Here is an 18125-nt window from a genome sequence, read left to right as displayed (position 1 = left end):
GTTCATGGTAACTTCACTGCCGCCTCCGTCACCCATGGGAATGAAGCTTCTGTTAAGGTACAGGCTGGCAGGCGGCGTGTATCAAGGGGTGCTCAGAAGCCTTACCAATGTCCTCACTGTTCCAAGTCTTATGTCTCAATGAAATGGATTAATCGGCACATTTCTAACGTACACAGGAGTCCGTACCATGTGGGGAGGCGCCAATCAGTCGAATCAGCTTATGTTCCAGCTGTACAAACTATTTTCTAAGGAATCTGAGCATGTTGTTACATGTATAATTAAAATAAAATGGCTTCCTGTTCACCAAATAGACACAGTTATTAGTAACTATGAACTCAATTTTAAAAGTTTATATTTTCTGAAATTATAATAAAAAAATACCCGCAAAACTGACATTAAATATCCGATTTTCTTTGTAAACTTCAATTTTATTGTGAAAAATGACAAATGCTTGTTGGTTACTGTGGCCATCAACGGAAGTGCATGATTACGATTCCCTGAATTGCTGCGCTGATGGCCGAGACGGCACTGAGAAGTATTGAGTGGAACTGTTGTTCTGTATGAACTTTGCTTGACTAGTTTCATTGTCGAACACTCCTTATCTTTTGTCTGTCTGTTTAACCTTTCGTTTTATGTTATTATAATTATGTAAATATTTTTTATATTATAGCGCCTTTCGCAAATTATGATCCTTGGTTGCAGACGAGGAGTCACAATCACGTGGCTGAAATATGTCGACCAAACCACACACTAGAATGTGAAGGGACGACGACGTTTCGCTCCGTCCAGGACCGTTCTGGACTTGAGAATGATCCAGGACAGACCGAAAAGTCATCGTCCCTTTACTTTCTAGTGTGTTGTTTGGTCAATATGATCCTTGGTTGTTTTACTAGTCGGGTCTGTCATCACTAAACAATAATATAAAATCTTAACTGAAGTAGCATTGTATCTTGTAAATATTTCCTGAATCTTCAATCATACACACATACGTGCAAGACATGCACATATAGTTGTTGGTCGTGAACATACATACAACCTGTTATTAATGGTTTGTGATTATGGTGATAAGTATCTGGCATATTATAGATAATATGGTTAGCTACATTCTAAACAGACCAAAACTTTTTAAAATTACAAGCCACGTAGGTAAATATTTGTGCATAATGATAATTATTATTAATTCATTATGGCTGATAATTATTTATTGCGTACGCTGTTAAAATCTCTCTACAAATTTTAATAATACCCTTGAAAACATATTAAATCACGAGACAATTTCTACTCTGATCCAACCAAACTCGTTTATATGTATGTCTGACTCATAATACTTGAAATAATACAACGATCCCAAATCTATGATGCTCCTTGGTATTTTGCCCAGTAAATAAACAACCTTGTTTTCAAATACTTATTTGCCCGAGACTTTTCTAAATTACAACTTATCCTATTTATATGAATTGTTTCGAGTTCTGTTTGAGTTGATATAAATATAATCTTATTTAAAACCACTTTGTTATACCTTCCGTCAATTAAAATGAAATAAACATGTCATTCTTAATTTTATTTCCAGAAAATGTTAAGCTCATTTATGATCCCTCCATAAGAAAGGTTACTAATATGCGGGACTAATAACTGGAAACCTCTTATAAGACGAAAGATTGACAAAGTTTACTCTACATTCTCTAGAATGGCTAAGATTTAGGAGTGAAATAATAGAGGTGTACATGTGTCTGAAAGGGCAAATGGGATAATAACAGGGTATTAATTAAAAGTATCAACAAAATACAAATGGAATCAATTGCATAGGTTTAGATTTAGGAAAGATAGGAAAAAAATTGAATAAATTTAGATTTAGGTAGTTAACCTATTTAAATAACAAACGAGAATATAATATTGTATTTAAAATATCAACAAAATACAATGGGACTAAATTTGATAAGTTTAGATCTAGGTAATTATTTAATTAGGTCCTTTGGAAAAGACCTGGTTAAATACTGTAAGAAAAGCCGATAAAGAATACAGAACTGGGGTAAATACTGCAAATGACATATTGACTTATATGAGACAGCTCCTATTTGTTTCCACTAAAACTCATTCATATATATATGTCTAATATACGCTTGAAATAATTAAGGGATCCTACTTGTATTATGTTACTTGGTAACATAATACACGACAAGAGTGGACGCGTTCTATTGAATTTATACTGGCGATGAGTCACTATAACGTGGCTAAAGTATGTTGACCAGACCACACACTAGAAGGTGAAGGGACGACGACGTTTCGGTCCGTCCTGGACCATTCTCAAGTCGATTGTGATCAGGAAGATTGATTGAATGACGAAGATTAAGCCACCCAAAAGATGGCACGGGCATGAATAGCCCGTAAGTGAAGGCATTTCTGAGCAATTATCAGTATCAATAGATGATACTGGAGATCTGTGGAGGTGCGACTGCATCCTGCGTGATGGGAGATGTCTCTCGTGGTGATAAGAAAGTAGAGACAGGCAATAAATATGAAAGAGAGAGAGAAGCGACGAGCAAAGTAAGGTGTAGTAGAGGGGATAGTAGTAGGAATAAGAATTGCAGAGGGCCTATTGGCCCATACGAGGCAGCTGCTATTGTAACCACCGAATGAGGAGATAGTAATAGGAATAAGAAGAGGATAGCAAGGGAATGTAGGAGAAGACAATGAACAGAAAAAGAGAGAAGAGAGAAAGAAAGGTAAATGGAAGGGTAAGCTTATGTTAGGTCACGTTTGTTAGAAAGATTAGTGCATTTGAGTATATACTGTGAAAGGGAAGAGTCCACAGCAACAAAGCCAAGACTCAAATTCATGTTGGGTAGATTGTGTATTAGACGGCGATTAGATTCAACAAGACGGCATCTATGTAGAAGTAGAGGCAGGAAAGATTATTTTGGAGGAAGACCACTCAATGGGATGATTAGAACCCCTCCCATGACAGAGGAGAGCATTGTTAGTGTCTGCAGACTTAACACTTCTCTTGTGTTCTTAAAGTCTGTTGTGAGATTTTTTTCTTTGACAGGTTATCAAAAGAATTAAGTCATATTGATGTTACGTTAATCGCAACTACCTCGCAAGAGAGGCAGACCTTAAACAGCAAGAGCTGCCAGTGGCAGATATTTAATCTTAAAGCCTAAGATCATAGGCCCGCGGGAGCAAACCGCCAGGCGAAACCACACGGGTAACACCTGTTACTTAGGTCGCTGGCTCCTCCTAGTTAACAACTAATAAAGGGTAGCCGACGGATTCTCACCTCTTATTTATAGAAGTGTGGTGCTGTGCAATGGACTCGAGCTTTAGATACAGACTTAATATGAACATAAGCAGGCAAAGCGTTGCAGAACGTAAAATGTGGGGCAGTAATATTGGAAGGTTTGACGTAAACGACCGTTTCTATAACACAACAATTTATTCACAAAATAAGAACTAAAACTACTACACAGTGAATTTACGTTACTTTACTGTCACTCCAGTGGCGCATTCAAGAACAGCTAATCAACAGCCTGATGGACCCACGGTATCCTTATCCGGTCCTCGCTGACTGAACAATGACACTAACTGAACAAAGTGGTGCCCACTGGTGACACAAGCTTGCAATCAATATTGTCAGTGCTTCACGGTGACCAATACTATAATCACAAAAACTTGACTGGCGCTCGCTGCCCACAACGAGGTACCAAGTAACAAGGCGGTTAATCCAAGAATGATAACCCCTTATAAAAAATCTTACGTTAACACTTGTCTCTCAGGACATTCAAAAACAAAAGTTACTCTAATTGAATTTAAACAATTACGTTAACACACACGTGTCTCAACGACACTTAAATGGCATCAATAACTCGTAAATCAATTAATTACATCAACTTGAAAGTCAAGCATTCGGTGAGTAATTCCCAATTAATTACTGAATACAACAGCCTATTAATTCAGACGAGTATTGATAAAGCCTACTGTCTCTCAACTGACAGTTCTCTTCCGGTCTTATGACAAGATTACCTTAACGAGGGTAGACTACTGTACCACACACAAGGTTACAAGACACTCCGTGTAAACAACAACACCAACACCTGGTGAATTCACTAAGTGGCGGTTACTAATTATCTTTAATTATCTACGAGTGCTTAATCACTCTGTCCGCAGACAGATCTGTTCAGTCCAACGAATTACAGCAGCTTAATTACAGTGCAATTGACTCCGATCATAACAGACCGTCAACCCCTTACGTTAATCACTCAATTAACGACAGCTCGTTAAATCATTAACACTACGTTAGTCTTCACTTGACAATTCCTCCACTGCGTGAACTTCACTGTGACTGTTGCCTTTACACGTCCCTACGTTAATCACAACAATGTTCAACGAACAAGTGACCTCGTTAAGTAAATCGTGACCCCCCCGGTGACGTTAACTGACTTTAATTCTCACGGAATCCTTTACAGTACACAACGCCTTCCACCAAGAACAAACTTGTCTACGGTTTACACACGGTACAACACAGTACATCACAGTACATCCCAGTACATCCTTGCCACTCACGGCAAAACTTGTAAATGACTTCCCCCAGTAAATTATCCACCAATAATTCACACTTTACCACAACACAACAGTAAAATTTATAAACAAGGGAAACCTCCCTGTTACGACTTTCACTGCTGAAAAAGGGAATCAAATTACAGGAATACATACGTGGCACATAGAGAAAATAGCAGCAAATAACTCACTTTACTCTACCTCTGAATGTGTCACTAGGTGTCCTCACACGTCAAAAATCACAGTTGGGCCCAACCTCAACTTGATGACGGCAAACAGGGTAGACTCACGTCTCCAATTCCCATTCACCTCACCAGGTGGTCACAGGGACAGAGGACAGACGGAACACTGGGGGCGAACCCAGCTTCAGAGTTTTATTACCCAAACGGAAACAGTGTACTTACATCAATCAGCGAGCCCGCAACACTCCCTTTCACTCATATACCCGACAACCTCACACTCCCACTGCTGCTGCTGGATGATGACGTAGGCGTCCTCACTTCCTACACGTGGTCAGGTGGAGCACAGGGTCCTAGACCATGGGGTTAGCTCCACACACAGAGACCAGGGTGGCACGGGCACACCGGCTTAGGCAGACCAAGGTGCGTGCACAACAGCAGGGATGCGGTACCACGCCCCTTCCACTTGACACGGTACCCCAGGATACGACGGTACACGGTGTTACAGGGCACACGAGACCCGAGACGGAGTCTTTCACTGTTCTCTTTGGTAGTTCCTCAAAATTAGGAACTTTAAGGTTTCTCTCATAACACTGAAACCTTCTCTAGCACGTCTCACTGCGGTACCTTCAAGCACAGATACGATAGACTGAGGATGTCACTTTCGTAGCCCGATAATTAATGCTTCACTCAGTCCAGTCGCTCTAAGATGGCGTCCCACAATTTCACGGCTAGGTGACAAGTTCACACTGTTCGGTACAAGCACCTTTCCGACTACCGGATTCTTACGGACGGCACACGGAGAAATAGCAAGATGATAGGCGTGACTTTAGTAACGTTGCAGGCGGTATTTCCCGATGCTTGGCCTAGCACGGGAAATTACGACCTCTCCTAGCAACGTTCTAGGTAAGAATGTCTTTTCCCGCCAACACTACGCCTGGGGTACCATGCGGTACCCCTCAGCGTCTTGGCCAATCACGGTTCAGCATTCCTGAGGCCCAGGAGCCCTGGCCAATGGCGCACCTGCCCCATGACGCTACCCCCTCTCTCACGACGTGGACACGTGATAGGGGGGGGGTGGTCTACTGCCGTTAACCCCCATACCTCCCTCTCTACACTTGACTTGTACAAAATTTCCCTAAAATCAACTCCCTCCCGTAATTTCCTTCACAGACCTGATACAACGATCAGAATGACATCAATGGCTAGCAAATGTCATGGGCTGTCCAACGACACCCAACACGACTGTGGAAAAGTTATATTCAGAAAGTTGAATCACGGTGCACATCACTGGTGCACCATGCAATTTCTTACTTAATTCAGTGCACGAGAGAGCAGGAAAAATATGTCCCCTGACAAATACATTATTTACACTCTTGTAAAGCCACTAGTACGCGCAGCGTTTCGGGCAGGTCCTTAATCTAACAGATAATTTTAAGTAGGTAATTTCTATCAGAATTGATAAATGATAAAGATACATTGCAAGAGAAAAATGAGATGAGAGAGCTTAGTAAGTATATTAAAGCACATTGTTATATTAAAGCTCTGATTGATTACATTGACAGCTTGATTGGTAATTTAAACAATTAATAGACACCATACAGCAGATTGACAGCACATATAAGACAGCAATGATCACAATGGTAAAGATGTTCAGATTGGGTACATAAAGATTGGGAGACTGGGTAGCAAAAGATACAGATAAACAAGATTAATAAACACCATACAGCAGATTGACAGCACATATAAGAAGACAGCAATGATCACAATGGTAAAGATGTTCAAATTGGGAACATAAAGGTTGGGAGATTTGGTAGCAATAGATACAGTGCAATTTTAAGGCAAAAAGTGAAAAACTATGAAGATGAAATTAGGTACTTTTTAGTATTGATTTTGAATGATGTAAAAGTTGGACAGCTTTTCAATTCAATAGGGAGTGAGTTCCATAAACTGGGACCCTTTATTTGCATAGAGTGTTTACACAGATTAAGTTTAACTCTGGGGATATCAAAGAGATATATATTTCTGGTGTGGTGATAATGGATCCTATTACATCTGTCCAGGAAGAGTTTCAGAGCAGGATTTGCATTTATGAACAGGGCTTTGTAAATGTAGTTGACATAAGAGAATTTATGGAGTGAGATTATGTTTAGCATGTTTAGGGAGTTAAACAAGGGGGCTGAGTGTTGTCTGAAAGCAGAATTTGGTATTATTCTGATAGCAGATTTTTGTTGGGTGATGATGGACTTGAGGTGGTTTGCAGTGGTTGAACCCCATGCACAGATACCATAGTTGAGATAGGGATAGATTAGTGCATAATATAGAGAGATGAGAGCAGAGTTAGGTACATAATATCTGATTTTGGTGAGTATATCAACTGTTTTAGAGACTTTCTTAGTTATGTGTTGTATGTGGGTACTGAAGTTGAGTCTCTTGTCTAGGAATAGGCCAAGAAACTTTCCATCATTTTTATTGCTAATGTTTACATTGTCTATCTGAAGCTGAATTGCATTTGTAGATTTGCTTCCAAATAGGATTTAGCAGGTCTTTTCTATGTTAAGTGTTAGTTTGTTGGTTGACATCCATAAGTGGACTTTTTTTTAGTTCATTATTAACAACATCATTTAGTGTATGTGGGTTGGGGTTGGTGTAGATGAGGGTAGTATCATCAGCAAACAAAATAGGTTTCAGAATGTTAGAAACTTTAGGCAGATCATTGATGTATATAAGAAATAGAAGAGGTCCCAAGATGCTGCCCTGTGGCACTCCAACGGTTATTGGTAGAATGGGAGAGATTATATTATTGATTGGTACACATTGGTGTCTATCACTAAGATAGGATTGGATATAGTCCAGTGAATGGCCTCGAATTCCATAATGATGGAGTTTACATCAGAAGTAATCGTGATTAACAGTATCAAAGGCCTTTCTCAGGTCAATGAAGAGTCCAATCGGAAACTCATTTTTGTCAAGGGCTGAGTAAATTATATCAAGGAGACTAATAATTGCATCGTTGTACTCTTTTGAGAGCGGAAGCCAAACTGACAGGGGCTAAGAATGTCGAATTTTACGAGATAGGAGTAGAGCTGTTTGTAGATAATTTTTTCAAAAATTTTTGATGGTATGGGTAGGTTCGATATTGGTCTATAGTTGTTTATGTCTGCCGGATTACCTCCTTTATGAACTGGCGTTACTCTTGCTTTTTTAAGGATATCAGGGAAGGTATGACACTCAAGGGATTTGTTGAACAGCAGAGCTATAGGTGGCGCAAGGGCATGGGAGGGGTCCGTCTAATTACCACAAGCTACACAAGGTCAGAAAGCTTCCTGGCAATACGTTAGTAATGAATAAATATGATATGTTAGGTTAGGCTGACCTAACCTAAACTAACCTAACCTAACCTAACTTAACCAAACCTAACCTAACCGACGCTTGGATCGTCGACTTTATTTGGCGTCACCAGCTCTTTATTTTCGTCTAATTTCTTAATAAAAATATACTTTTTTAGATTAAAATTATGTTTTCTCGTGTTGTACATTCAGCACCAACATTATAATGAGTAAATATATCATATTTATTCATTACTAACATAAGCTTTCTGAAGCTTGTGTTAATTAGACGGACCGCACGGGGGTCGCTCTTGTATACAAAGGATGGAATTTCACTAATGTTCCCAGCTTTGGTTTTTAGTGAGTGTATGATGGACACAACATCTGTCGGGCTGACTGGTGAAAGGAGAAGAGAGTTTGGATAGCTGCCTGAGAGATATGTGTTTGAGTCTGTGGGATTTTACTTGCATAGTTAGCACCAATCGATGAAAAGAAGCTGTTAAATTCATTCGCCATTTCTAAGTAAGTTGACGGTGTTAAGCCATCCTTAGAGAGTGTTATCTGGTTGTGGGAGTGTTGTTTAGTTCGTAAGATATTAGAGATGGTATTCCATGTGCTTTTCATGTTGCCTTTTGCTTCTTTGATTCTAGTCTCATAATATGAAAGTTTTGCTTTTCTTATGATACTGGTAAGCACTGATGAGTACCTTTTAACTACTTCCTTTGAAACTCGGCCAATCCTAAATTTCATTTCAAATTCATGTTTTTTGTTGATTGATTTAATTATACCACTTGTGAGCCACGGGTTATTTTTTCTTTTATCAGTTACTTGTTTGGTAAGGAGGGGACAGTGAGTGTTGTAGAGGCTTAGAGTTTTGGAGAGAAAGAAGTTAGTTGATGAGTTTATATCCTGTGAATTATTAAATTCAGATTCCCAGTTAATATTGTGAAGTGCATTAGAGAGATTGCCTAAAGCTGATTCACTATGAAGCCTGAATGAGAGTTTCTTGGTTTCTGGTGGTGATGTGTCCATGTTTGCTATGAGGAAGGTAGGATAGTGGTCAGTTGCTCTGTCATAGATTACCCCAGATGTAAGGGGAGCTGTTATATTAGTCCATAGGTGATCCAGGGACGTGGCAGATGTTTGAGTGACTCGGGTGGGCTTGGTGATTGTGGGGATTAGCATACAGGAGTGCATGCTGTTACGGAAATAGTCAACTTTAGGGTTGTTTTGAAGACCCAGGTCAATATTGAAATCACCTCCAAGAATGATGTGATTTTTGTTGAGATTGTTATTTATGATAAGATTCCTTACATTGTCTGAGAATAAAGCCATGTTGGTATTAGGAAATCTATAGATGGCACCGATTGTCAGGGAGGATTTAAGGGATTTACTGGAGAACTTGGCAAAGGTATATTCACAATAGTCGTCTCTATCATTAATGACACTATTGCAGATGAAGGTATCTTTGTAATATATTGCTGTACCACCTCCTTTTTTATTAGGCCTGCAGTTATGAATGGCTTTATAACCAGCTAAATTGTAGAGTTGGGTATAGTCATTACTTAGCCAAGTTTCTGTTAAAATGATGAATGATAATTTAGTACCTAGTGCTGTAAGTAGTGCATTTATATCATCAAAATGTTTACCAAGTGACCTAACATTTTGGTTGTAAACTGATAAGCAGGTGCTATTTAGGAGTTTATTTTTTGCAAGATTTGCTGTGTAATACCTGCAATAATGATGATCAATGTGCTGATTTGTGTGGATATGGGACAGAAGATTTCGATCGGGATCAATATCAGTAAGCATATAGATAAAATAATGTCACGATACAATAAGATAAGCAATTACAGGAACAGATAAATACTAAATCTGCTGTAAGATAGAAAGTAATTATAGCAAAACACAACAATACAATAATATAACAATATAATAAGAGCTTACAAAGTATTAAGTCTACTAAAATTAGAGAATAATTATAACAAGACACAACAATAAATGCAAGTAAACAAAAGAATTGAAACAATTAGAGGTAGAATAAAGGTCACTAGATAGCCATGGAGGATACACAAGTTTGGTGGAGAGAACAAAAAATCAGTAGAGACTGTCAAGATGAATATATAAAAAAATTGACAAATGATAATTGTAAAGTAAAATAATCTTAAAAATAATAAATTTTATTTAGCTTAGTTTTTAACCTATAATTAGTATGAACTTAATTAAGAGAACAAAATGAGATCAATAATTGATTTCAATAAATGACATAAATCAATACAATTAAATTTAAAATTTAAAAGGAATAGGGTAAGATTAGATTTAAGAGTAAAATTTTACAATGAAACTGAGGTAGATGCTTGCATAAGTGCATGGAGACTTGACGGATTATTTAGGAAATTATATGAATGAGAGAACATTAGGTAAATGGTAAGGCAGAGACAGCACCTTGGACAAAGTTAGATTAGGCTTAGGCACTGAAATTTAGCTCAGTATTTACTGTGGCATTTAGAGCAAGGGGGGTCAGGACTGGAGTAAATGAAGGTTGTGTCGTCAGCAAATAGAATTGGTTTGAGGTGTTGGGAGGCATTTGGAAGGTCATTAATGTAGATGAGAAGAGGAGAGGGCCAAGTATGCTGCCCTGAGGAACACCAATGTTGATGGGTAGGGTGGGAGAAATTGAATTATTCACAGAAACATACTGGAGCCTGTCAGTAAGGTAGGAATTGAGGTATTGCAGGGAGTGTCCTCTGACTCCATAATGATGTAATTTAAGAAGAAGGTTTCGGTGGTTGACAGTGTCAAAAACCTTACGCAGGTCCACAAATAACCCAACAGGGAACTAATTTTTATCAAGAGCTGCATGAATCAAGTTAATTATACTAATAAGTGCATCGTTAGTGCTTTTTTTGGGTCTGAAGCCATATTGGCAAGAGCTAAGTATATTGTGTTTGGCAAGATAAGAGTAAAGAAATCCATCACTCTTTGTAAAATCTCTTGTATGTATGTACCTTACCTAAATAAACATTTTGATTTTAAAGCTGCTTGTAGATTAGTTTTTCAAATTTTTTTGACAAGTTAGGCAGGATTGATATAGGTCTGTAGTTGTTAACATCTGTGAGATCACCACATTTGTGTACAGGGGTAACTCTCACTTTTTTTAGGATATCTGAAAAGGTTTGGAGTTCAAGTGACTTGTTGAAGAGCAATGCAATAGCAGGGGCTAAAGTTCTGGAGTTTTTTTTGTAAATTAAAGTTGGCATCTCCTCAAGGGCACTAGACTTGGTTTTAAGGGAAAGGATTATCTCATTGACGTCAGTGGAATTAATAGGCTTTAGGTACAGAGACTGTGGAGAGTTACCTGTAAGATAGTCCTTAACATCAGTACTGGAAGATGGAATATCATTTGCAAGGGATGACCCAATGGAAGAGAAGAACCTATTGAACTCAATTGCAGAATCTGAGGCTGAAAGCTGACCATCGTTATTGGACAGGCGTGTTGGTTTGTTATTTAAAATCTTCTTTGATCCCAATATTTGTGAAATTGTGCTCCAAGTTTTTTTAATGTTGCTCTTTATTTGGGTAAATTTATCTTCGTAGTATTTAGTTTTGGCTCGTCTAATTATCTTAGATAGCAATAACGAGTAATTCTTTGAGAATTCTTTGGAGACAATTCCTAACCTATACTTCTTCTCAAGGTCATGTTTTTTATTAATGGATTTAAGTATTCCCTCTGTAAGCCAAGGATTGTTAAGCCTTTTGGTTGTGACTTTTTTGTAAGCATAGGACAGTGGGTGTTATAAAGGCTAAGAGTTTTTTGAAGAAAAGATTGCACTGCTAGGTTGATGTCCCCTATGTTACCTAACTCCGACTCCCAGTTGACATTATAAGCAGCAGTTATAAAATTGTCTATAGCAGTTTCATTGTGCAGCCTAAAACTTAACTCCCTTGACTCTAGAGGTGGTTTGCTAATGTTAGTTAAGAGAAATGTGGGGTAATGGTCTGTAGTGCTATTGGTGATTATACCTGAAGTAAGCAGAGAGGTTATGTTTGTCCAGATGTGATCTAGAGTCGTGGTAGTACTCTCAGTGATTCTAGTAGGTCTAGTGATTAAGAGTATGAGGAAGCAGGAATTCATACAGTTGAGGAAGCTAACAGCTGTAGGGTGTTCAGGCTCGCAGAGGTCAATATTAAAGTTCCCTGTGATAATTAGATGGTTTTTGTTCAGTCTGTTATCGAGTATTAGATTTCTAAGGTTTGAGTTGAATTCGGACACATCAGTGTTAGGAATTCTATAGACTGCACCCACAGACAGGACAGACTCGGCACCCTTGACTCTGAAGCTGGCGAAGATATACTCCCCACAGCAGTCTCTAGTTCTAATTACTTTTAAGCATGTTAGTTCTTGGTGGTAGTAAAGAGCAGTGCCACCACCTCTCTGAATTTGACGACAGTTGTGAATTGCCGAGTAGTTAGGCATGTTAAAGAGTTGAGTAGTATTCTCTTTCAACCATGTTTCAGTAAGTATAATAAAAGAGAATTTGTTGTCAATAGTTTCAATCAAGACACTAACATCATCGAAGTGTTTACCTAGGGATCTAACGTTCAAGTTGATTACAGAGATACTGTGATTATGAGTTAATACATTGTTTACATCATGTGCTGCAAAATATCTGCAATTTAGATCATTAAAGTGATGATTGTCATAGATAGTGGATAAGAGGTTTAGTTCTGGGTCTATACTTGTCTGCATAAAAAAGCTGGTTGCAGGAAAACAATGCAAGAAAGGCAAATTACAAAGTAGAATTAAGCTATAAAAGGGGGAAAAATTTATAAACAATATTGTACAAAACAAACACAAAATGAACAACAAAAGAAAAAAATGAGGTAGCTTACAAGGGGCTTACAGGGGTACAATGGAGTAAGGGAGTATGGCGAGGCTAGGCAACCTAGGTAATAAATGAGATTAAAGAAAAAAACATATAAACATGGACTATACAAAACAAAAGATATAGAAATACAAAACAAAGATATAAACAAGACTATACAATACAAAAACAAATTGTGCAAAAAAAAAAGAAAAAATGAGGTAGATTGCTTACAAGTACTCTCAGGTACACTGTAAGTAACAATTTGCAATTTGAGATGCAGGCAAAGCCAGGGGTACAATGGAGTAAGGGAGCATGGCGAGGCTAGGCAACCTAGGTAATAAATGAAATCAAAGAAAAAGTTGAATAATAAACATAGGCAAATTTAAGCTAATGATTATTAACTATAAATAGTTCAGTTATGACTGTATAATTAATAAGACCTGAAGAAATATTAATGCACTCAATTAATTATGTTCAGTAAATGACTAGTGAAGAGTAAGTTAAAAATTAAGTCAAAAAATGGAACAAGGAGACTTAGGATACCTAGCCCCACTAGTTGACAAGGGGTTAATTAAGTTAATTCATTGAGAGTGATAATATGGTGAGACAAACCACATTGGGAGAGGAAAGTATTGAGGTTCTCTTCATTAGCAATTGTAAACATTTTGCCCTCTGCGGTCTTTCTCACCTTTATCAATCCATCTCTAACGAAGCACTGATGAATCGCATCTGGGTTTTGTTGACGGATTTGACGCAGGCGGTAGAGGAGTTGCTGTTGAGGTGTTGTTAACGCATATGTCGACCGTGCTCTCAGCCACAGCTCAGAATGGAAGCAAGTCGACGAAGAACTCTGTAGGGTAAGGCAGGTCCTAGTCAACAACGGCTTCTCCAATGGTTTCGTCGAAGACATCATAAAAATGAAAGTGAAACGCCATGCAACCTCTGAAGAGACAACCAACACAACACCTGTACCCCCTATTAGACTATTTTACAGGAACTTCTTTTCCACAGCTCATAAAACGGAGGAAAGGGTCCTGAAAGATATTGTTAATAGAAACGTTATCCCTACAGACAAAAATCAGAGGATACAACTGACGATTTACTATAAAACAAGAAAAACGGCCAGCCTACTCATGAGAAACACTCCAGACACAAAGCAGAACGCTTTAAAAGAGACCAACGTCGTCTATGCCTTCAAATGCCCACTTGGGGACTGTAAGCTCCAAAAAACCCAGTATATAGGCAAGACAACAACATCTCTTTCTAGGCGTTTAACGATGCATAAGCAACAGGGTTCCATTAAGGAACATATAATCTCTTCCCACAACCAAACCATCGCCAGAGAAATTATAGTAAACAACACAGAAATCATTGATAGATACAGCGACAGCAGACGGCTTGACGTTTGCGAGGCTCTGCACATTAAGAAGTCAACACCAGCAATCAACAGCCAATTAATGCACAACTATATTCTACCCACCTCAAGACTCCGCTCCAATATAGAAGCATCAAGAAATATGGACCAATAGGCTTTCTACAATCACTTCCATTTCAATACCCATTGTCTCGTGTTCTGTCATGTGTTGATGAAATTAATACCCTATTAACTACCACCTCACTCAAAAGTAGATATAAACAAATCGGAGATATGTAAGTTCTATTAAGTTGTGTATGTGTAAAGTCTTTGAAAATGTAATAAGTTTAACGAAACGCGCTCAAGTGTCGCGTCAGAATAGAAATAAAAATGAATTTTGGAGAATTGATTTTTGAATTACCTCCAACAGTGAAAAGAAATGTACGAAAGATTGAGAAAATTCGTGTTAGAATTATTAATCTTACTTTTTCGGTCATATTTAATAATATATATATATATATATATATATATATATATATATATATATATATATATATATATATATATATATATATATATATATATATATATATATATATATATATATATATGTCGTACCTAGTAGCCAGAACACACTTCTCAGCCTACTATGCAAGGCCCGATTTGCCTAATAAGCCAAGTTTTCATGAATTAATTGTTTTTCGACTACCTAACCTACCTATCCTAACCTAACCTAACTTTTTCGGCTACCTAACCTAAGCTAACCTATAAAGATAGGTTAGGTTAGGTTAGGTAGGGTTGGTTAGGTTCGGTCATATATAATAATAAATAATAATAATAATAATAATTTTTATTTAGGTAAAGGTACATACATAAAGAGATTTTTCAAAGTTTGTTGGCTTTATAGATAGAGCTAGCACATACAATGCCTAAAGCCACTATTACGCAAAGCGTTTCGGGCAGGAAAAAACACTAATGACTAAAGCTTAAAACTAATGGGTAAAAAGAAAAAAATGCGTTGAGTACAAATAAAAATAGAGGTAAAAGAGGGGGGAACATTGTTGAAAAAGCAGCACAAATACAATTACAAATTATTACAGAAAATTACATTCAAACAGCGTTGATTTGAAAAAAAAAAAAAAAAAAAAAAAAAAAAAAAAAAAAAAAAAAAAAAACATACATGGGTTGACAACAGAGGGGGAAGGTAGGTTACAGGGAATTTATTAGGTATAGCTTCGTTTTTAACTTAAACTGGTTGAGAGAGGTACAGTCTTTAACATGGTTGGGAAGGTCATTCCACATTCTGGGCCCCTTGATTTGTAGAGCATTTCTGGTTTGATTAAGTCGTACTCTAGGAATATCAAAACTGTATTTATTTCGGGTGTGGTGCTCGTGGGTTCTGTTACAACCTTCTATGATGCTTTTGAGATCAGGATTTGCATTATAGTTTAGCGTTTTATATATGTATAATACACATGAGAGAATGTGCAGTGACTTAATGTCTAACATATTCAGAGATTTGAGAAGGGGTACCGAGTGATGTCTGGGGCCAGAATTGGATATTGTCCTAATAGCAGCTTTGTGTTGAGTAATTAGAGGACGTAAGTGATTTTGGGTAGTAGAGCCCCAAGCACAAATACCATAGTTGAGATATGGATAGATAAGGGAGTAATAGAGAGTCACCAGGGCAGGGCGTGGTACATAATATCTGATCTTAGAAAGAATGCCCACAGTTTTTGAAAAAATTTTTGATATGTTTAGTATGTGTCCCTGGAAATTCAGCTTGTGGTCAATGAGAATGCCAAGGAATTTGCCATCTAATTTGTTACAAATTTGGGTATTGTTTATTTTGAGATTTATTTGATTAGAGGATTTATTGCCAAACAGAATATAGAAAGTTTTGTCAATGTTAAGGGTGAGTTTGTTGGCAGTTAGCCACAGATGGACTTTATTTAGCTCAGTATTTACTGTGGCATTTAGAGCAAGGGGATCAGGACTGGAGTAAATGAAGGTTGTGTCGTCAGCAAATAGAATTGGTTTGAGGTGTTGGGAGGCATTTGGAAGGTCATTAATGTAGATGAGAAAGAGGAGATGGCCAAGTATGCTGCCCTGGGGAACACCAATGTTGATGAGTAGGGAGGGAGAAATTGTATTATTCACAGAAACACATTGGAGCCTGTCAGTAAGGTTGGATTTGAGGTATTGTAGGGAGTGTCCTCTGACACCATAATGATGTAATTTAAGAAGGTTTTGGTGGTTGACAGTATCGAAAGCTTTACGCAGGTCCACAAATAACCCAACAGGGAACTCATTTTTATCAAGAGCTGTATGAATCGAGTTAAGCATACTAATAAGTGCATCGTTAGTGCTTTTTTTGGGCCTGAAGCCATATTGGCAAAGGCTAAGTATATTGAGTCTGGCTAGATATGAGTAAAGCTGCTTATAGATTAGTTTTTCAAAAATTTTTGACAAGTTTGGCAGGATTGATATAGGTCTGTAGTTGTTAACATCTGTGAGATCACCACATTTGTGGACAGGCGTTACTCTCGCTTTTTTTAGAATATCTGGAAAGGTTTGGAGTTCAAGTGACTTGTTGAAGAGCAAAGCAATAGCAGGGGCTAAAGATCTGGAGGATATCTACGTTAATTTTAACTCCAATAAAAAAAAATTGACCTCATACATAATGAAATGGGTAGCTTTATCATTTCATAAGAAAAAAATAGAGAAAATATATTAATTCAGGAAAACTTGGCTTATTAGGCAAATCGGGCCTTGCATAATAGGCCGAGAAGTGCATTCTGGCTACTAGGTACGACATATATATATATATATATATATATATATATATATATATATGTCGTACCTAGTAGCCAGAACTCACTTCTCAGCCTACTATGCAAGGCCCGATTTGCCTAATAAGCAAAGTTTTCCTGAATTAATATATTTTCTATAATTTTTTTCTTATGAAATGATAAAGCTGCCCTTTTCACTATGTATGAGGTCAATTTTTTTTATTGGAGTTAAAATTAACGTAGATATATGACCGAACCTAACCAACCCTACCTAACCTATCTTTATAGGTAAGGTTAGGTTAGGTAGCCAAAAAAAGCTAGGTTAGGTTAGGTTAGGTAGGTTAGGTAGACGAAAAAACATTAATTCATGAAAACTTGGCTTATTAGGCAAATCGGGCCTTGCATAGTAGGCTGAGAAGTGAGTTCTGGCTACTAGGTACGACATATATATATATATATATATATATATATATATATATATATATATATATATATATATATATATATATATATATATATATATATATATATATATTTATATATATATATATATATATATATATATATATATATATATATATATAAATACTGGGCATACAGCCTAATACCAATAACTGGTACACTTATATATATATATATATATATCTGACAAAAGTTATCATATTAATGTCACATGAAAGAAATCATCAATGACACAGTAAACTCTTCAATGATAACAGGTGCATCCACACACCGCAAATATATATAACGTGAGAGCTTTATATAGCCTCACTTCTCACAACTGTGTCCTACCGTGACATAGACATTAGTGAGTCTTGCTCACGACATGAAAAATACTCTGGCTACATATATAGCTGACTAAAGGGGAATTGGGAGGGAAACTAGAATTACCTACTTCCACCTCACAGTGCAGACTAGCCCCTCCGGTGAGAGTTGAATTGCAGCTCCTGGTTCCGGCTCTCGCCTCGTTGTAGGGAACGCCCCCCCCCCCCACACACACTGATGCCTTCTCCAGGAACCCAATCAACGTCCCAATAATAAACGCGTCG

Source organism: Procambarus clarkii, chromosome 71, assembly GCF_040958095.1.
Source record: "Procambarus clarkii isolate CNS0578487 chromosome 71, FALCON_Pclarkii_2.0, whole genome shotgun sequence".
Classification (NCBI taxonomy): Eukaryota; Metazoa; Arthropoda; class Malacostraca; order Decapoda; family Cambaridae; genus Procambarus; species Procambarus clarkii.
This window is presented reverse-complemented; position numbering follows the sequence as displayed.